The 23,233-nt window shown below is 41.5% G+C and overlaps 1 long non-coding RNA gene across 1 annotated transcript; it reads left to right on the top strand.

Annotated features, from left to right (window-relative positions):
- The first annotated feature begins 207 nt into the window (after window positions 1–207).
- Window positions 208–684, top strand: LOC115577261 (uncharacterized). Its single transcript, XR_003983068.1, has 2 exons — window positions 208–303; window positions 428–684. It is a non-coding gene; the product is annotated as an uncharacterized LOC115577261 (long non-coding RNA).
- Window positions 685–23,233: the final 22,549 nt, after the last annotated feature.

A 23,233-nucleotide genomic window follows, 5' to 3' on the forward strand; every position in this document is an offset into this window, starting at 1 on the left:
ATCTATTTGAGTGTCATTTGACTTTACGATGGAACCTGCAAGAAAGAAAAGATTTTCCCTGTCTGGGAACAATTTGAGCTGATCTCCCATAATAATGTATACACATAGTAATTACTAGTGTAATATAAATGTGGCAACACAGCATATCCCTTGTTCTGATTTCTTTCTTCTAATGTCTGGTATTTTAAAAGGTGAAGTGTCTGTGATCCAAAGAACTTGGATACAACAACACCTCCTCTATGCTGAGGCATTATAGGGCCTTACATGGGAACAAGGAGACCAACCAAGGTGGACCAAGCTCAGGTAAGCCATTTTAGGATGCAATGATAAGACAGCATACAAACATACAACTACAACATTAATCTGTATGTTAATTGTGACTAATTAATGACATCTGTAATTGAATACTGCATTTTTTTGTCATCAGGAGGGAAGACTGATGTGGATGAGGCATGGTCACCATGGTTACTGAGGATTCCCAGCCCTTCACTAATGTGGAAGACAAATGGTTCAGAAATCTTTGAACTGCTTGCCTCAGAAACTTCACATTTTTAAGTTTCCATCAGTATGAAAGTAATCTGGTGACAGTAGCGTGTATATCCACAGGCACACTGCAAACAGGAAGTTCTGATAACTAATTCAGCAAAGTTTAATTGAGCTCCTGAGATGTTCTGTGGACTACGACACTTCACCTGACTCTCCATCAGCACAGAGTTGAAAAGACGAGGACTGAATTCCTATTTTCAGTCGAATTTACCCTTTAATGTCTGACAGCAGCTCTGGGTAGATACAGATGAGGATCATTTTAAACTCAGAAAAATAAGAACATGAACAAAAAGGAGAAAAATTAAAGCTTTCAGCCCCTCTGATGATAATTCATGGAGCACTTTCTGAATCAAATCACACATAAAAAGAACATATAAACGAGTAAAGTGACAGAAAACAGTGAAACAGGTCAAAGACATTTATTAAAGTATGTTTTTGTGTCTTGTGGCGCTTCTCCTCTGCTCTGCTGCCCTTTAGCTCCCTCTTGTGGTGAATCTCGTGTCCTGCGCTCTCAGTCTGACAGCTCTGACTCTTCATCCAGCCCTGAACTGATCTTATAACAAAGCTGCTTTTATATTCAACATGACTAAGAAGTAGCTCATATTACAGTAGTTACTGTTTAATGTAGGCTGGTGGAAACTGACATATTTTACAAAGACATAAACATCCTAATGTTTTGCATTTTAAAGCCGAATTTACAAGAAGGCACCAATGATTAAGGATTTGTCGTAGCTGTTTCACAAAGTCTATAAAGTTTCTCCTCACTCAACTCTTATAAACAGACGATTTGTTAAGGGAGTCTGGTTATATTGTATTTATAATCCTTGCTGAATTAACAAGTAGGTCCAGATAGTTAGGAATATGTGGAGAAAGCATTTTAAAACGTTTGTTACATTTTTTTAATTGAATTCTTCCATCTCGTGCTTCTTTGCTGCCATGTAAAAAGGTGGAAACCAGGTGAGCATCATCACAGATTGTATAGTCTGAGGGTTTTCTGTTCCAGTGTGATAAAAACACATTTGTTTTTTTATCACAGCAGCATCACACAGACAAATATATTCAAGGATATTCATTGAAAATGTGCCGTATTTAATAATGAATGGTGTCCACATCAGCTGTGAAAACATTCTGACCAACACATTCTACTCTTGATTGGAACTTCAATACCCAGAAAGCCTCTGTGGCGACGTGACTAACAGTTTGAACATGTCAACCCCCAGACTATGAAATCTCTCCATTTAGTGAGTTTTTGAGTTAGGAGACACTTTATAACCTCCTGAAACGCTGTTTGTTACTGATTCTTCATTATTTGGGCCTTCTTGTAAATTCGGCATGTGTTAGCTCGTTGTGGGTCGTGCTGCAGCCCCCTCAGTCTAACAGAAAGACTCCCAGTCAGTCACACGCCTCTCTGGCTGTTTCCTGCTCACAGTTTACTTTCACTTTCTCTGACAGGTGTGTTGCGCACCTGTATTGGCCGTCTGAACCTCCAGCTGAAGGTAATGTAATGAATCTGACATGTTCGACTCGCTAACACAAGCTCTACTTTTCATTGTTACACCGGAAACAGCACAAAAACTGAAGCTCGGTTGTTTATTTCTCGACGAACTCGTTTAAGTTTAAACTCGGGACGACGGAGGAGAAACAACAGCCGATAAGAATATCCGCCATTTTGTGCCGATACTTGCTTACTTACTAAAACACAGCCAACACAGACTGACGACAGTTTAACTACCTTGGTTAAACATCTTTGAGTATTTATAGTTTCACTGTAGAAGCTTAACTTCTTCTCATTATGCATATTATTACTCCGAGGTGTGTTACGTCATGTGACCTCAGACCTCAGCTACGTCACACAGGTGAGGCACACTCGCAACCATAAAGTAAACAAGTGTTATGTTCATGACATAGGTCTATATTATATATTATATTATATTGTTGAGCTTGTAACACATTTAGTCACACATGAGGTTAAACTCAGATCGCTGCTCTTTGTATCAGAGTAAGATGACGAGCAGAATCTGTAAAAGATTCACTACATAAAAAACATGTTGGAAAACTCTTTTCTTACAAGCATTAATATTTTATTGATTACATATATATGAATATATGTAATATATTTTCACATAAACAAGAAATAATTTTTAGGCTCGATGTCGCGACACTTTTCTCCTTGAACTCAAAATGAATGCAGTTAATTTATCACATGCAGGTAAAATCATGTTAGATGTAATAACAGAAGCACACTAGCAAAGTGTTGGTTGTCTATTAACAATAATAATAATAATAATAATAATAATAATAATAATAATAATAATAATCATAATAATAATCATAATAATAAAGCATCAGTGTCTTTATTTTTCTTGATGTAATTCTGACATTAAATACATTCAAGTGAAATATTTATGAACAAACTCAGACAACAGTAAATATGTTAATAAATAGAAACTATTAGAGTTTTAAATGATTATTATCAACAGAGGTGGATTGAAACTTAGTACATTTACTCAAATACTGTATTTAGGCTCTAATATTTCTTTTTATGCAACTTTATATTTCTACTCCACGACATTTTAAAGGCAAATATTTGTCTGACAGACTTTAATTTATAGTTAGTTTTCAGTTTCTCCCTCCTGTCCTGCCAAGTGAAGACTCTGTGTTGTTTGGTCTTTAAGATGTCAAAAGTTGTGGAGAACACTTGACAGTTTCTTAGAGCCAAACGTTGTTTAGAATAATAATTTCAGCTACAGTTTGTAGAAACTGTCAGCTGACTGTATTTGTCTTTAGTCACTGTTGGTGTGTGTGTGTGTGTGTGTGTGTGTGTGTGCTGCTGTGTAATCTTTGCTTCACGCCTCTTGAATTTAGTCCATTAAACCAACGATAACATTACTGACACAGACACAACATTACAACATGTAAAATGTTGTTTACTGACATTTACAGCTCAATAAATCAACTTGTGAGCAAAAGATATTATCAGCTGGTGCAGACACTGTTTGACCAATCAGGAGCTGCGCCGTGTGATTCTGCAGCTCATCTTAGTCTTTAATGTTTTCATTTTATTTGTTGAATGTTTCAAACATTTTGTCCTTTCTCTCTTTTTCAAAGGTCATTTAAACTTCTTGTTGTGAAATAATTGTTTTATGTTTAAATTTTCATGGTGGAAATGAATAATAGTCAATTAATGTTCAGTTGATGTGCAGACGAATGATTTGTGTTTCCTCTCCAGATGAAAGTGGGTGTGAGTTTAGCAGCATGAATCAGTGTGAGGACAGAGAGGAGGGAGGCCCTCCCTCTAAAACCACTGGACCTGGACCTGGACCTGAACCTGGACCTGGACCTGAACCTGAGCCCAGCTGTGTGTCCTTGACGAGCGACTGGTCAATAGATCGTCTCATTGATTTTAAGGGACAACCAGCTCCTGCTGTCAAGAGGTTAGCTGTTAATAATATTAAAGGGATATTCTGGTGTAAGTTTAATCCATGGTCTAAATCACCGTGAAACTGTGTTAGACTCCCTCTCGAGAGATCAAGTTAGCAGACTGCTAATTTACGGAGTTTTATCAACCTCAGAAACGACCGCACGACAACAACACACTGCAGTAAATGGATCCAAATATAAACCGCCACCAAAAAGCCACAAATAATGCTCAGAACAGCACCAAACTTCAGCAACAGTACAAATAGGGTCTCAGCACATAGTCCGGGGCATCTAACCTCCGCTAGCTTAGCTGGATTTCTATTGTGAAGCTAAAAACAGATTTTTCAACTCTCCTCCATCAGCTTCCGGGTCGAGTGCGGTTAGAAATGCTCAATTCCGTTCTTTTCCCTGTCCGCTCTCGATAATAACTGTTATAAACTGGCAGGTAAGACACATATGAACTTTGATTGCTTTTCCATGGAGTCATAATCATACATTTTCATCCATGAGCCGCGGAACTCTACTGCACTCGGTAATCGACTCGTCGGGACTTCCAGTCAACAGGAAGCTGCTGCAGAAGAGTGGTAAATTTAGTCAGCTTTTCAGTAGAAATCCAGCTAAGCTAGCGGAGGTTAGATGCCCCGGACTATGTGCCGAGACCCTATTTGTACTGTTGCTGAAGTTTGGTGCTGTTCTGAGCATTATTTGTGGCTTTTTGGTGGCGGTCTATATTTGGATCCATTTACTGCAGTGTATTGCTGTCATGCGGTCGTTTCTGAGGTTGACAAAATTCTGTAAATTAGCGGTCTGCTAACTTGATCTCCCGAGAGGGAGTCTAACACAGTTTCACAGTGATTTAGACCATGGATTAAACTTACACCGGAATATCCCTTTAATTTAATATGTGACTGATTCATGTTTTAACTGTGGAGAAAGATGTTTTATGAAACCTGATGTTTATTTTCAGCTTCGTTCTTCTTCACTTAAATTTATATTCTCACTTTAGAAAGCTGCCCAACAGAACCAGTCTTCAACTCTTCATTTCACTTTATTGAATTAGTTTGGTCCAATATTCTCTGAAGGTTTATTCCTGATGTTTTCCACTATTTTATGGACAGAAGCTTCTGTGTCTGAAGACTAGAAAGTGAATTAACATCTCTGGTGGTCTTCTTCTCTGTCCAGCAGGAGACCAGCCTCTACTAGACCTGGACCTGGACCAGGACCTGAACCTGAGCCCAGCTGTGTGTCCTTAAAGAGTAACCGGTCAATAGATCGCCTCATTGATTTTAAAGGACAACAACCTCCTGCTGTAAAGAGGTGAGCTGTTTATGACATTAATATGTGACTGATTCATGTTTATGTTATTTATTCAAAGAAACAAGTTTAAATCTTTAAACTTGTTGTGTTTTTCAGCATCATTCTTCTTTAGTACATTTATATTCTCACATGTCAGCACTAAGTGAACAATTACTTTTAACCTCTTCATCATGTTTGACTTCATATAGTTTGTTTGTGAAACGTGCAGTAAAACAGTTTGTAGTTGTTATTCTCACTTTGATTCAGCTGATCTGAGCTCAGTCTCAGTCGTTGACAGTAAGTGTCAGCAGCCGACTCCTCCTGACATTTCTTAAAGTGCTCTCAACTGTTTAATCAGCTGCTGTAATTGATCTGATGTTCACAAACTTTCCATTCAAACACCTGTTTGCAGCGAGCGTCCATATTTCTCTGATCAGATCCACTGGGATGTTTTTAGATTGGAAGACAGGATTACTGACCTCCAGCTTGCAAAGGAAGCGCACCATGAAGCCAGTGTTTTCCCCTCACTGTTCTCTGGTGTGTCAGTTTTGCTCCAGCCTCCAGACTGTCCAGTTCCATCCACACCACAGAGCTGGCCTTCCTGTCCAGCTTATTCAGTTTGTTTGTACCACAGCTGCTGATGCCACCTCCCCATCCACCACAACACAGATGACACTGAACCACAGACTGGTAGAACATCCGTAGCAGCCAATTGCAAACATTGAAGGACCTGAGCCTCCTCAGAAAGAACAGCCTGCTCTGTCCTTTCCTGACGAAGGCTTCAGTGTTGTCTGACCAGTTCAGCTTGTTATTCAGTTGCCACCCTACGAATCATGGAGGTGTCAAGCATCTCCACCTCCTCCCTTTTTATTACAACAGGGATTTGAGGCTTCTTCCACATGACCTTCAGCTTGTGTTTGTCTCTGAGTGGACAGACACAATGTGACTGATTCTTCATGATTCCTCCACAGAGTCGACCAGGAGAGCTCAGAGGTTCCCAGAGGTCCGTCTGTCCAGCAGCATCAGACACACCTGGACTCCATATTTATGGTCTGTACATGAACAACAACTACTTTTACATCCAGTCTGGTCACAATAATCTTCATGCTGCACTTAACAGACCAGTGGTGAATCTGTCCAACATGGATCTGATGTTAAATGTTGTCATTCACATAATATTCTGTTTCAGCTGCTGGAGGAGAACATTGTGACTTTTGTGAAGAATGAGCTGAAGAAGGTCCAGAAGGTTCTGATTTCAGATTACCCAGAATGCTCAGAGAATCAGAGGGAGGATGAGGAGGTGTTGGATGGTGAGGATGAAGAGCAGAGGAGGAGCAGCAGAGAGGCATTTCTGAAGATCACACTTCACTTCCTGAGGAGAATGAAGCAGGAGGGGCTGGCTGACTGTCTGCAGAGCAGTAAGAGGATTTCACTAAATGTTGGATCAATGAGACAATTTGTAATATCTCAACAGATGGAGGAAAAACATGGAAAACATGTTTATATGTGCTATTTTAGGGGAAGGAAATTGTCATATTTTCTTTATAAATGTCTTGATCTTTTTTGTTGTGTGTTCATTTAGAACATCTTGCCGCAGTTTGTCGGCGTAAACTTAAATCCAACCTTCAGAAGAAGTTCCAGTGTGTGTTTGAGGGGATCGCTAAAGCAGGAAACCCAACCCGTCTGAATCAGATCTACACAGAGCTCTACATCACAGAGGGAGGGACTGCAGAGGTCAATGATGAACATGAGGTCAGACAGATTGAAACAGCATCCAGGAAACCAGACAGACCAGAAACAACAATCAGACGAGAAGACATCTTTAAAGCCTCACCTGGAAGAGATGAACCAATCAGAACAGTGATGACAAAGGGAGTGGCTGGCATCGGGAAAACAGTCTTAACACAGAAGTTCACTCTGGACTGGGCTGAAGACAAAGACAACAAGGACATACAGTTCACATTTCCATTCACTTTCAGAGAGCTGAATGTGCTGAAAGAGAAAAAGTTCAGCTTGGTGGAACTTGTTCATCAATTCTTCACTGAAACCAAAGAAATCTGCAGCTTTGAAGAGTTCCAGGTTGTGTTCATCTTTGACGGTCTGGATGAGTGTCGACTTCCTCTGGACTTCCACAACACTGAGATCCTGACTGATGTTACAGAGTCCACCTCAGTGGATGTGCTGCTGACAAACCTCATCAGGGGGAAACTGCTTCCCTCTGCTCGCCTCTGGATAACCACACGACCTGCAGCAGCCAATCAGATCCCTCCTGGGTGTGTTGACATGGTGACAGAGGTCAGAGGGTTCACTGACACACAGAAGGAGGAGTACTTCAGGAAGAGATTCAGAGATGAGGAGCAGGCCAGCAGAATCATCTCCCACATCAAGACATCACGAAGCCTCCACATCATGTGTCACATCCCAGTCTTCTGCTGGATCACTGCTACAGTTCTGGAGGATGTGTTGAAGACCAGACAGGGAGGAGAGCTGCCCAAGACCCTGACTGAGATGTACATCCACTTCCTGGTGGTTCAGTCCAAAGTGAAGAAAGTCAAGTATGATGGAGGAGCTGAGACAGATCCACACTGGACTCCAGAGAGCAGGAAGATGATTGAGTCTCTGGGAAAACTGGCTTTTGATCAGCTGCAGAAAGGAAACCTGATCTTCTATGAATCAGACCTGACAGAGTGTGGCATCGATATCACAGCAGCCTCAGTGTACTCAGGAGTGTTCACACAGATCTTTAAAGAGGAGAGAGGACTGTACCAGGACAAGGTGTTCTGCTTCGTCCATCTGAGTGTTCAGGAGTTTCTGGCTGCTCTTCATGTCCATCTGACGTTCATGAACTCTAGAGTCAATCTGCCGGTAGAAGAAAAGCAGTCAAAATCCTGGTGGTCTAAACTATTAAGAGACAAACCTGACCCAACACATCTCATCAACTCCCAGGAGTCTGAACCAAGAAAAAACGAAGTTGCATTGACACAGTACCTCCAGAGTTTTGTAGACGAGGCCTTACAGAGTCCAAATGGACACCTGGACTTGTTCCTCCGCTTCCTTCTCGGTCTTTCACTGCAGACCAATCTGACTCTCCTGACAGGTCTGCTGACACAGACAGGAAGTAGCTCACAGACCAATCAGAAAACAGTCCAGTACATCAAGAAGAAGATCAGTGAGAATCTGTCTACAGAGAGAAGCATCAATCTGTTCCACTGTCTGAATGAACTGAACGATCGTTCTCTAGTGGAGGAGATCCAGCAGCACCTGAGTTCAGGACGTCTCTCCACAGATAAACTGTCTCCTGCTCAGTGGTCAGCTCTGGTCTTCATCTTACTGTCATCAGAAAAAGATCTGGACGTGTTTGACCTGAAGAAATACTCTGCTTCAGAGGAGGCTCTTCTGAGGCTGCTGCCAGTGGTCAAAGCCTCCAACAAAGCTCTGTAAGTGTGGAGAAGTTTCTTTAGAATGCAGTAAATGTGCTGTTATTGACCCAAATACAAATAATTTTCTTGTTCTGTTCATTATTCTTTATCCAGACTGAGTGACTGTAACCTCTCAGAGAGAAGCTGTGAAGCTCTGTCCTCAGTTCTCAGCTCCCAGTCCTCTAGTCTGCGAGAGCTGGACTTGAGTAACAACAACCTGCAGGATTCAGGAGCGAAGCTACTTTCTGCTGAACTGAAGAGTCCACACTGTGTCCTTGAAACTCTCAGGTCAGGATTCATTATTTTTTTTTCATTATTTCATGTGACTGCACTATTGGAGCTGATATACAGAAAGAAATATATATATGATATGTTGGAGGATCACCAAAATAATTACATTTCATCTTGATGGAAGCATGAATGCATTTTATAAAAAATGTTGGTCTTTCAGTTTATTCTGCACTTTGGTTCCGATTTATTAATCTCACCAACCGTTGGATGGATTGTCATGAGGTTTGGTTCAGACATTCATGCTCCCCTCAGGATGAACTGTAGTTACTTTGGTCATCCTCTGACTTTTCTTCTGATGCCATCATCAGGTCATCATTATAATCTGTACAATATGTTGGTTCATGACCAAATATTTGCAAAACTAATGGCATTTCCATCAGTTTCAGTTAGACTCTGTGTTCAGTACTGATTAGTAAATTTATGAAAACTAAGGTGATGAATATAATAAACGTTAAACCCTTAAACACAGGTGTGCACTGAATCATCAGGACTCTCAGCTGATCTGCAGTGTGTGTTGTTTTGTGTGTCTGCAGGCTGTCAGGCTGTCTGATCACAGAAGAAGGCTGTACTTCTCTGGCTTCAGCTCTGGACTCCAACCCCTCCCATCTGAGAGAGCTGGACCTGAGCTACAATCATCCAGGAGACTCAGGAGTGAAGCAGCTTTCTGCTCGACTGGAGGATCCAGGCTGGAGACTGGACACTCTCAGGTATGTAGAGTCCTGCTGCAGCCACAGACAGTCAGTGTGAGACTATGTATCTCGATTGTAGATGGTTCAGTGTCAGGAGGTCGGCTTTGTTTTCTCCACCTCCAGTTGATCAGTTCAGTTCAGGAGAAAAGGCAGCATAGCTTGAAGCCAAGAGTTACAAGTGAGGAGACAAAGATGAGAAGAACAGGTGAGGATCAGCAACAAGGAGAGTTTTGGTGCAAACCCTATAAAGTTACACCTCTTTCTTCAGACTAATTTAGTGCTTGTTCAAAATGTCCCTGTTTGATTTCTTGGCCTCTGGTTTTGCTGCTTGATGAACCACTCACCCAAACTACTTCACACTCCACACTGACTGCAGAGGATCATCAAAACATTAACATAAAATCTAATTTCCACCACATCACTGCTGTGTTATGATGTTAATAATAACAATAGACCCTCTGTGTCAGATATCTGAACAGAAAATACTGACATTCAAGAGATTTCTGTGACACATAAATGAATTTAATCACTGAATGTCATAGAAACTGGAGAATCAGTGTTTTTGCCAAAGTGCTTGACTTTGAACTTAAAATGGTTCCGACATGGATCTATCAACACTGGAGTGGTTGCATTGTAGATCATCACTGACAGTGTATTTGTGCCTCAGTGTGAAATGATTTACACACTGTAACAACTGTGTGTGGCATCAGTTTAAAGTGAACAGAAGATATGAAAAAGTCCAAAAACAACATTAGATGACATGAGGTGGAATCTTCCCGTCACATTACCATAACAGCAGCCAGTGGCGCCACCAGGATTCAGTTTCAAAGTACGCACAGAAACGGCAAATACAACAAATGGAAAAATACTTTTTTTAAGGCAAAATCTATTGTTTTCAATATCAGGGAAATAACAGATTGCAGCGCCCACATGATCTGTGAGACTGTGGTTATTCTGACACGAGTTGAATGGCTGCTGTGTGGAAAACCACGCTGTGGTCCGTGAGTTTGGAGCTGACCAGAGTAGAGAAAAAAGAGAATGATATAATGCGACACGGTAGCTGCAATGATATGACGACCTCGCCCCCGCTCAGGAGGAACTATGAAAAAATTGAAAATGAAGATCAGTTAGGCTTTATTGAGTCACTTAACAGAAACACAGATGAAAACAGCCCAGACCGGACCGTAATCACAACATAGGCGGACCGCGGTAGTATAGCTACTATAGCAGAAGAAGAATAGGCGCCAGAAATCAAAATCACAACTGACAGATGACGTAAACGACAATTATTGGCCTTTATGTTAGGCTTCCAGTAATTGGCTTAACAATCAGTGGCCTATTACAAACAAGCATCTTTATTACACCACCCTCAAAAAAATAAATAAATTAATTGCTTTCATTTTTTTTTTTTTTTCACCCACAAAAAAAGTACGCACAGTGCACACAGGATTCTGGCTGGCAGCGCCACTGACGGCAGAAATGCATGGATGAATTTAAGATGGGCTCAGTGGTGCCGTCTCGGCTCCTGTCATGAGGAAACTGCTGCTCCAGCTGAGTTTGGGCTGTTTTGTGTAGTTATCATTATAACAGCCTGCAGGAACAGGAAAGTTTCAGTGTTTTGCACCACCAGCAAAATCAAATGAAGAAGAAAGAACATTCATTGATCATTCATCTGCTCCATTGATTAACATGATATGTGACCTGTGCAGAGCTGCAGCTCTCTACAGTAGTTGGTGGACTTCTGGTTTAATGCTGTTGTAATTTACTTCAGCCTGGCTCGTAGCTGCTGACTCAGTTTCACTCTCAGCTCTCAGCTGAAATCCAATGTTTCCTGATTTTGCTGCTTCAAATTAGAAACTTTGAAATAACAGCAAAATGCAGGACTTTTATTGTGAAGGATTTGTAGGACATGTTAAATGCAGGAAGATGGCGTGACAACGTTGCATGAATGGACTTTTAATTTCTCTTCTGTGGCAGCAAACAACACATGGTTTCAGTCACTAACTGAGTCTATCCACACACTTTATGTCCGACTACAGTAATAACAGCAGCACTTTACTGTGACTGCAGCAACGTGCTCGTAGCTCTGTCACATACCGGAGAGACTCACTCCCTACCAACACAACACAGAGTAGTGTTTGTTGTTACAAGTTATAGAGCTGCAACTAACAACTATTTTCATAACCCATTAATCACACGAAAAGACAAACACAGATTTTAATTTTTTTTTTTTTACATTTCCAGCATTTTATTAAAAGAATAAAACATTGCTCTTACATTTTCCTCTTTAGTCTTGTTCAGTTCACTTTCAAACAACTTTCCAGATTGTAAAGGCAACATAAATGTATTAGAGGTGATGAAATGTCTCAATTATAAGATGCATCACGATGCAGAGACAGAGCATCATCAAACATGAAAGACGCTGCAGATGGATACAGGTTTTGGTTGATGATAGAAGAGATAGAGCTTTTATTTTGTAGACTGTTGTAGTCTGATTATTGGAAGGACTTTCAGAATAAAAGGGGAATGTAAACGATGAACAGTAGCCGTGTGCAGTGATATAGATCATTGAGGATGATTAACACTGAGATGCATCGAGAAACGTTGACAGTTGAATCGTAATGGAATCGTGAGGCCGCTGAAGATTCACACCTCATGAAGAATGCAAAAATCTAGTTTGTTTTTGTGCACATAGCACTCCTTCATCCTCCACCATTGATAGTGGCCTCATGTGTGTTAGCAGCATACTGAGGATACCATCAGTCAGAACAGGTGCTGGCTGTGGTGTCATGGGGCGTCCTTCCTCACAACGTAGTCACCATGTTGACTTGTTTCTTTGTTAAGTGAGAGACACAATATTATATAATATCAGTTTGCATAGTAGCACAATTCACATGAAGCTCAGTGAACTCAGTACACACCTTGTTGTTTAAGTTCATATGTAATAGATTACATGTTAAACATGTAATAGATTACAAAGGGTTTGCTGAGCCAGTAGATGCAGAAACATGAACAGTCCTACTAGGGGAGAACCCAAAGAGCTGTGATCCAGCAGCAGTCTATGTTCTGCTGCCACAAACTGAGGGACAGTGAGTGACAGTCAGCTGACAGTTGTTCATGTTATATGTGATGACACTTATTATTTAGTGTTGTGCTGTTATTGTCAGCTTTGGTTACACTTATATCTATGTTGTGTTTTCATCTACTGCACTAGTCTTTACACTACAATGTTCTTCCTCTTTTCTTGCTTTGGCCACATGTTTGTGTGACATCGTGCTAATAAAAGATGAATTTGGAATTGAATTGAGAAAATGAAATAAAAAGATACATGTACATTGTGAATGCAGCCTGAGCCATGCACTGAGAATAAAAAGGACATGTAGTATATATAATTTAACAGAACAGATGTGCTCCAGTTTCTATGTGAAGAAATAAAGACTTCACTTCAGACGATCTCTTACGACATGAAATATTCTAAAACCTCCTATGATGTCCTCCAGTGTCTCTGAGCGTACTTCAGCTAATTACCCACCAGGGGGCGACACTGATCCATCACAGACCTGAGAGCACAGACGGAAGCTGTTTCTGTCTTAAACGTTGGTTGTTGATTTGAAACCTGTAATGTAGCCGGGCCCTAATCTTGTGTTTGCAGGAACAACAGGTTTACTAATGGATGAAGTGGATCAGGTCCAAAAGTTCATCCTGTCCAAACTTTTGTTTTTGCAGCCCTTAAACATTCTGATATTGAATTCAAATTGAACACTGCACTTCTTTGAGTTCTCAGCAGCAAACCTGCAGAGTATAAAGTAGATTGGATGAACGGTTCTGGAGACATGTGAACCACAGACAGACAGAAAGAAAGACAGATTCCTGGCTTCATAGTCAAATGTTCCTCTGGTCACATCTGGACACATCATGTTCACCACAGCAGATTTCAAACTAAGAGACATTTTCTGTCATTGTTTCTGCTTTTAATGGCATCAAACATGACATGAAGTTCTCCTCACAGTAACTATTACTGCTGTAATATACATCAGATATCAATCCAGCACCAAATTATAGTAACATGAACATGTCAACACATGAAACCATGAAACTGTTTCTATCACAAACAGGTTCAGTGACACTTGTGAGGTTCTGGAGGGAAACAGTCTGGGAGTCTCTGTCACTTGGTTCTGTGGCAGAGGTCGGGAACCAACGTCCAATGTTTTCTGATTGATTTATTACGTATAAATTGTATTTGTTTCTTTGCACAGTAAAACAAAGCAGCAGAAACACAGCAAGAACAAGAAGCAGACTGTGCAGGTGAGATTCAAAAAAGCCCTCCAAGCTTCAAACAGGAATCGGACCTCAAAAGTTCTGACGTCCAAATACAAAAGTCCTATAATATAGAAACCTGGTCACAAGTTGACATTGGATCAAACAGCAAGCGTAAGGTCGCCCACAGGAAACAGCAACAACATCCAATAAAATAAAGATGAAGTGATAAATCCAACAGGAGGTTTGTGTGTGTTCTCAGATGTTGTGGTCCTCTTTCACACACACCAACATCCTGTGGCTCACTCTCAGTGTGTGAGGAGAGTGGCAGAGGTGAAGAGGTTCAGGGAGAACAGGGAGAAGCAGCCTGATGGACAGATTGTGTTTCTGTGTATGAGAGTCATGTCATGTCCATGTTTGCATGCTGAAAGAGGATGTGCTGCTCTGACCCCCCTCCTCCTTTCAGGGTGGAGCCTGCTGGAGTCCGATGGTTGACACCAGGTCCGTGGAGATGTGAGTGTCTTTTTACTTTCATTCATGAAAACACTGTGACATCACTCATTCACATCTGTGATGTCATCATCACACTGATGACACATTAATAACTGCAGCTGTGTTGTGTCTTTTTCTCTCCATCAGATTCCTGTGAGCTCACAGTCGACACAAACACAGTCAGCAGAAACATCAAACTGTCTGACAACAACAGGAAGATGACACGTGTGGAGGAGGATCAGTCATATCCTGATCATCCAGAGAGGTTTGACTGGCCTCAGCTGCTGTGTAGAACTGGTCTGACTGGTCGCTGTTACTGGGAGGTCGAGTGGAGAGGAAATGTTTCTATATCAGTGAGTTACAGCAGAATCAGAAGGAAAGGAGACAGTAATGACTGTTGGTTTGGATTCAATGATCAGTCCTGGAGTCTGTGGTGCTTTGATGGTGGTCGTTACTCTGTCTGTCACAATAACAGACAAACAGTCCTCTCCTCCTCCTCCTCCTCCTCCTCCTCCTCCTCCTCCTCCTCCTCCTCTGGTAGAGTAGCAGTGTATGTGGACTGTCCTGCTGGCACTCTGTCCTTCTACAGAGTCTCCTCTGACTCACTGATCCACCTCCACACCTTCAACACCACATTCACTGAACCTCTTTATCCTGGATTTGGGTTCATCTGGTCCAGTTCTGGTTCCTCAGTGTGTCTGTGTGGTGTTTAGTGTGCAGAGTCTCCTCCTGTCACAGAAACATTGTCAGTGCTGAACAGTTGAGTCTGTACAGGATCACAGTCACATCAATCTTTCAGCTTCTTGTAATAAATTCATCAGTCGACTTTGTACAAAATGATTCAAACTGATTGAAAAGATTCGTCATTTACATTTTAAACTTCTTCCATTAAATTGTGTAAATTGTGTTGACTTGTACTTTCTGTCATGTGTTGTTTTGAATTCTGGCTCTTGTTCCAATAAAATCCACAACTATTAGTGAAATGTAAGAAACAGAAAACATTGACTCGTCTGCAGCTTTAATTGTAAAAAATCATTGTGAACAAAGTTGTGAATGGACAGTAAAATCTGATCAAATGTACTCGACACTCCACCTGAAACACTCTGACTTGTTTCATGTGTTTCTAATGATGAAACTAAAAGTTTGATGGTGTTGGTTAACACATGTAATTATGTCTGTAGTGACGTGATAAACTGCACAACATCTGTTCATTTCTGTCTGATTATTATATGAGAAGAAAACACATTTTAATGACAATCATTGTGTTTCTCTCAGTGTTTTGTGGCTGTTGAAGTCCGGCTGTATTTTCAGGACGTTTGTTGGTTTTGAATGTCGTCCGTGAAACTAAACAGCTGTGAGAAAAGTCTTTCTCTGTCTGAGTCGGTTGGCTGAAGATGTTTGGAAGTCTGAGAGCCGGATGAAATACTGAAACACTTTCAGAGATCACAAACTAAACTGTCCTCATGAAGTTTAAAGTTTAAACAAGTGCTGAAGAGATTTGAGTTCATGGTTGATGCTTCTGAACGTTGATGTTCAGAGCAAAGAGTCCAAAACTTGTACAAATTGTTCCTTTTTGTTTCAATCTGACTGTTTGTGAAACGATCAGCTGACGAGTTTATAATCAGACTGAAAGATGTCGCACAGCATCACTGAAATGTTTCTCCTCTGCTAAAGTAGCTCAATGTAAGAAAATAAAATATTTACAATATTAATGAGGTAATAAGACATTTTTTTCCCAACAGAACACTGTTTGAAGCCAGAGAGGTGGCAGGGTCCGCCACATATAAACACAGTGAAACAGTATAAAGTTTATTTAGTTTGTTGATCAGCTGATGAAGATCTTTTACTTTGAAAATATCCAGGATGGAAAATAGTCAGGATGGAAGAATGAAAGAGGTGGAAACCTTTTAGAAACAGGTGAGCATCATCAAAGATTGTATAGTCTGAGGGTCTTAGCAGGAAGTAGACGGAGCCGGAATGATCTCCTCTGTCAGTAGAAACACCTGGTTTCACCTTTTAGAAACAGGTGAGCATCATCAAAGATCGTCTAGAGTCTAGATGATCTTTGATGATGCTCACCTGTTTCTAAAATGTTTCCATCTTTTCCCAGAGATGATAAAGAGCTCTGTGAGGAGCTGTTGGCTGTAACACCACTGAGACACATCGAGAGGAGAGGACATATATGCAGCAATAAAGGAGATGTTGAGACAGAGAGGTGTCGATCTGAACCAGGTGGTCTCATCACCACAGATGGAGCCCCTGCCATGGTGGGAAGAGAGAAGACGACCCTGATCTCAGAGCTCACCACCGTCTCATCCATCACACTGTTCTGTGCGCTGAAGTCATGAACAAGAGCAGCTCAAGAGTCAGACAGCAACACAGATTTCACTGTTTCTGCAAGATGAGCACAACATGGAGACGGTTGCTGTGTCGGCTGACATCACATCACACCTTCATGAGCTCAAGTTAAAGCTGCAGGACCGGAAACATTCAGTGGTTCATTGGATGACAGCTGCTGGATGTTTCCACAGGAAGCTGCACATTCTCACAGCAGATGTTGAAGGAGAGTGAACACACTTCCCAAAGCTGCAGAACACACTCAGTCTGAGAGAGATGTTCCTCCCCGTGTTGACTTCATACACAAGCTGAGTGGAAACTTCAGTAAAAGCTTTGACAGCTTCAGCCTCGGGCAGCAGCTCCTCCTGCTGACCCACAATCCTCTCCTCATCACAGAACTTTTCACAGGAGGTGACACAGACGTTGAGGTGGGCTCATGTGGGATCTCTGCAGCTGGAGCTCATTGATCTGTGAGGAAGTGATGCATGAAGAGCATTTAGAGGCCACTGACCTGCTGCTTTCTGGCTGCTGCACACTGTTTTCATGGTCTAACCAAAGCAGCACTGCACACCTGGACCACGTTTGGACCCACTGACGGCTGTGAGTCGGCTTTTTCCACCGTCAACAACATGAAGAACAAGTCTGGTTCCAGGCTCACAGGTGAACACCTACAGATCTGCATGAGAACGGCAGCGACTCCATTCAGCCAAGATTGAAATCAGTGGCAGGACCATCACATGCCCATTCCTCTCAGGAAGACAAGTCAAAGAAAAGAAGCAGATATTCAAAGAGAAAAGGCTGTTTGCACTTTTTATTGACTGTTTTCTGAATATGTTGACGTGTTTTCACTTGAAATGTCTAATTGAAGCATAAAAAATGTTATTCTGAGCTCTGTTTTTCACGTTTTATTGCTTTTATACTGAGGCCTCTGTTTTCTTTAACTTGAAATAAAGGCCTTAAATTAATTCGCCTGTGACGACTTCTATTTCTGGTAAAATATCTGGTTGACTGTACAAGTGTTGAACACTGAATGTGGGGAAGACTGTAAGACACAAGCTGGACTTTGTGAGGTTCAGACCTTTTACTGGGAGGAAATTTTAGTAACTTTAAAAGCTTTGATTGATTGATTGAATCAATGAATTGAGGCATTGGAACTGGATTTGTTCAAAGAGAATCAAACTCCCCCACAGAAATGGTACATTCCGGGGGCGGGGCCACTGCAGTGCACCTGATCAGCCACCTGTAGCCTATAAAGCTGAGCTGCTGCCACACAGACGGTCTTTTGTTCCTCAGTGTGACATTCGTAGTGATGTGTCTTCTGTGTCGAGTAGTCCAGGAAGATATTTGTGAAGCGCGTATCGAGGCTTGTTCGAAGCCTCACGAGCCGGCCGTACCACGTGACTGATTCAGGAACTGTTTCGTGGTTTTGGCGTTCAATTCGAAATTTAATGGGCAACGAAATGCAGTGGAGGTCCCCCGTTACCTCACATTTTGTGTAGTTTGGAATCTGTGAGAAAGAAAAGATTTTCCCTGTCTGGGAACAATTTGAGCTGATCTCCCATAATAATGTATACACAGTAATTACTAGTGTAATATAAATGTGGCAACACAGCATATCCCTTGTTCTGATTTCTTTCTTCTCATGTCTGGTATTTTAAAAGGTGAAGTGTCTGTGTTCCAAAGAACTTGGATACAACAACACCTCCTCTATGCTGAGGCATTATAGGGCCTTACATGGGAACAAGGAGACCAACCAAGGTGGACCAAGCTCAGGTAAGCCATTTTAGGATGCAATGATAAGACAGCATACAAACATACAACTACAACATTAATTTATATTTTAAATGTGACTAATTAATGACATCTGTAATTGAATACTGCATTTTTTTTGTCATCAGGAGGGAAGACTGATGTGGATGAGGCATGGTCACCATGGTTACTGAGGATTCTCAGCCCTTCACTAATGTGGAGGACAAATGGTTCAGAAATCTTTGAACTGCTTGCCTCAGAAACTTCACATTTTTAAGTTTCCATCAGTATGAAAGTAATCTGGTGACAGTAGCGTGTATATCCACAGGCACACTGCAAACAGGAAGTTCTGATAACTAATTCAGCAAAGTTTAATTGAGCTCCTGAGATGTTCTGTGGACTACGACACTTCACCTGACTCTCCATCAGCACGGAGCTGAAAAGATGAGGAATGAATTCCTATTTAGTTGAATTTACCCTTTAATATCTGACAGCAGCTCTGGGTAGATACAGATGAGGATCATTTTAAACTCAGAAAAATAAGAACATGAACAAAAAGGAGAAAAATTAAAGCTTTCAACCCCCCTGATGATAATTCATGGAGCACTTTCCGAATCAAATCACACATAAAAAGAAAATATAAATGAGTAAAGTGACAGAAAACAGTGAAACAGGTCAAAGACATTTATTAAAGTATGTTTTTGTGGGGGGCGCTAGTGAGCAGCGCATGGAGTAGACGTGCTTTCAGGGGCTCTTCCCTGCCAATATGTAAAATTATTATTCTGACAGTCTCGTACATAATTCTATCAGCCTCGGGAACAACTGTACACAGTAGTGGCCTAACCAGTTAAGTTTATGCAACGACATGCCGAGGAAGTCGTCAAAAAACGTCGAGTGGCCTCCACCATCCTCTGCTTCGTCTAGCGCTAATGCTAACAATGCTAGCGCTAATGCTAACAATGCTAGCGCTAGCCAGCCAGTTCATGACTCCAGCGACAGCGACACGGAGCTGTTGCCGTCAATATGGGAGAAAGTTTCCGACAAGATCCTGGGACACATGAACGGCAGGTTTGATAAACTAGAGCAAACACTTCAAGTAGTGCAGAGCTCTCAAAGGGAACTATTGGAGAAGGTTGAAACAGTGGAAGAACGAGTGCTGGACCATGAGAGCCGCATAACCTGCTTGGAGAAGGCAGTCTCTGGCCTGAAGGATGAAAACAACGCGCTCAGGCTAAAGGTGGATGACCTCGAAGGCCGGTCGCGTCGCAACAATATCAAGATTATCGGCATTCCTGAACAGGAAGAGGGCGGTAAACCAACCAAATTCATCGAGGCATTAATCCCGAAGCTTTTTGGCAAAGACAGTTTTCAGTCACCGGTGGTTATCGACCGGGCGCACCGGACCCTGCGGCCGCCGCCCACAGCTGGAGCTAAGCCTCGCGCCATCATCGCCAGGGTCCACTTCTATCGGGAGAAGGAGCTCATACTTCGCCTCCGGAGGGAACGACAACTAGAGTACAAAGGCAACAAGGTGCTAATGTTCCCGGATTACACGCCTGAGGTGATGCGGCAGCGGCGTGAGTACACCGAGGCCCAGCGGATGCTACGGGAGCTAAAGGTGGAGCACAGCCTACTTTTCTCAGCGAGGCTCCGGATAAAGCACAAGGAGCGGTTCAAGGTCTTCAGAACACCGAGTGAGGCAATGACTTTTATCAACACTGACTTAAAGAACTCATCTTAAGACTAGTGCTACACTTCTCATTCAAATAACTGTGTTCAACAAACTGAGAGACTGTCATTCTGATTCTTCGGACTCAGGTCAATTATGTTTGGCAGCGGAACTGGGCTAAGTTAGCTATCACAGCTTTAACAGCGAGTTAGGTTTGAAGGCAGGTTTCAGGCCGTGCGTGTAGCGGCCCCGAGCATGAAGGGATGTCTGTGCTTCGTTTGGGGAAGTGCTTGCGGGCGGGTAGGGGACATGTTCAGGTTCATGGGTTTGTTTGAGGGTGTTACCTCAGGTTACAATGGATGTACTTTGTGTGTCTTGTTTTATTATATTTTGTGCACGTTTGAGAGGATACCAGATTGCTTTTATAATAGGGATAATGTCAGTATCAGATAACGTAACACGTAGCAGCATAAATGATAAATTTACATTGGTCTCATGGAATGTAAAGGGATTGGGTCATGTGATTAAAAGGGGTCGCGTCTTCTCGCATCTCAAGTCATTAAAACCAGACGTAGTTTTTCTTCAGGAAACGCACATTGGTGTAAATGAGCAGCGCAGGTTGAGAGCAAATTGGATCTCACAAGTCTATCAAGCACCTTTTACCCGCAAGTCTCGGGGGGTTGCTATTCTTTTCCGAAAAGATATACCATTTAGTCTTGACTGTATGACAGCAGACCCATATGGCAGGTATTTGATGATATCTGGACACATAAACTCCCTTCCAATAACGTTGCTTAACATCTATGGTCCAAATATCGATAATCCTGATTTCTTCCGTAAAGCATTTGATTTGATACCGGACTCCACCCCGAATGTTATTATTGGAGGAGACTTTAATTGTTATCTGGACCCGGTCCTGGATAGGTTTTCTACAAAGCCACCTCCCACTATAGCTTCAGTGGGAATTCTGAATGATTTAATTAAAACAAGGAATATGGTTGAAATATGGCGCCTGCAGCATCCTACAGATAAGGAGTTTTCTTTTTATTCTCATGTCCATAAGTCTTACACTAGGATTGACTACTTTCTGATAGCTTCTGAATTACTGCCTAATGTTACTAATTCTACGTATCATAATATTTTAATATCTGATCACAGTCCAGTTTCTCTTAACTTCAGAAATATCCTATCTAGACCAAAATACAGCTGGCGCTTCAACCCTCTTCTTCTTGAAGACCAGTCTTTCATTGAGCATATGAATGCACGTATAAACGAATTTCTTGTTACAAATGATAATGGGGAGGTTTCGGATTCTGTTTTGTGGGAGGCCTTCAAAGTAGTTACAAGGGGCCACATTATTTCATTTGAATCCACCAAGAAAAGAGAATTTAACAATCGTCTTAAGGACATTGAAAAAATGCTTCCTGTACTGGAAGAGGCTTATAAATCTTCCCTCTCATCCGCTGATTACAATAAGATCTTGAAATTGAAATATGAATATAACACCATTCCTAATAAACGTGTTGGTAGTCTTTTATTAAAAAATAAACAGAAATATTTTGAACTTGGAGATAAACCAGAGAAGCTGCTAGCTAGCCAACTTAAAGGCGAAAGGGCTAAACAGGCCATTCATAGGATAAAATCCAAACCAGGCAGACTCCTAACCAATCCGAGAGAGATAAATGCGTGCTTCAGGGACTTCTATAAGGAACTGTATTCTAGTAAAGTAAAGGCCACTGAAGCAGATTTCTGTAACTTTTTTGCTAATTTAAATGTTCCCCAATTACATAGTGTGGCGAGAGATGACTTGGATGCCCCATTTTCTGAAACTGACCTCTTGAATGCTATTCGAGCCTTCCCCTCTGGAAAAACATCCGGCCCAGATGGCTTTGGCTGTGAATTTTATAAATCATTTCATGACAAAATAGTTCCACTCATGCTGAGAATGGTGAAAGATTCTATGAGCAATAAGACGCTCCCCAGTTCATTATATGAGGCAAATATCTCCTTGCTTTTGAAAGGGGGAAGGGAAGCGGTGGATCCTGCAAGTTACAGACCGGTTGCTCTCTTAAATTGTGATCTGAAAATAATAACTAAAGTTTTGGCTACAAAATTAGGTAGGCATATTTCCACAATTATACACCCTAATCAGACTGGATTTATCCCAGGTCGGTTTTCTTTTAGTAACGTCCGTCTGCTTTTAAATACAATATATTCAGTACATGGGGAAAATACACAGGCTGCTATTTTATCTCTTGATGCCCAGAAGGCATTCGATCAGATCGAATGGCCTTACATGCTGAAGACTCTAAAGCAATTTGGATTTGGGGAAAGTTTTATTGAATGGGTGAAAATGATTTATCTTAAACCAGTATCCTCTATTCTCACTAATTCAGATAGGTCCCAACCCTTTGAGTTACAGCGGGGTGTAAGGCAGGGCGACCCTCTTTCTCCTCTTCTCTTTGATATTACCTTGGAACCACTTGCAATAGGTATAAGGGGTCACCCAGATATTCATGGTGTAAAGTTTGGTAATGTCGAAAGCCTTGTTAATCTGTATGCTGATGATTTATTGATCTGTTTATCAGACCCAGTGGTCTCAGTTCCCAACCTCCTGAATTATATAGAATCATTTGGTAAATTGTCTGGGTACACAATTAACTGGGACGAATGTGAGTTCATGCCATTGACTAACATGTGCCCTATTTTCGTGAAATCTTTGCCATTTAAATTGGTTACTACCCATATTAATTACCTTGGCCTTAAGATTTCCAGAAACCCCAAACTCTTACTGAAATTGAATTTTTTGGATATGGTGGATAAACTAAAAGCTAATATTAAGAACTGGAAACTGCTCCCTCTCTCAATGATTGGCCGTATAAATGCCATTAAAATGGTTGCACTTCCAAGGTTCTTGTATCTTTTTCAAAACCTCCCTATTTATTTGCCGTTACATTTTTTTAAAAAACTAGATTCAGTTGTCCTGTCATTTGTTTGGGCAGATAAACCCCCTCGCATTTCTAAAGCCCATCTGCAGAAGAACGTAAAAAGCGGGGGTCTTGGTCTCC

This window comes from Sparus aurata, chromosome 24, assembly GCF_900880675.1.
Source record: "Sparus aurata chromosome 24, fSpaAur1.1, whole genome shotgun sequence".
NCBI lineage: Eukaryota > Metazoa > Chordata > Actinopteri > Spariformes > Sparidae > Sparus > Sparus aurata.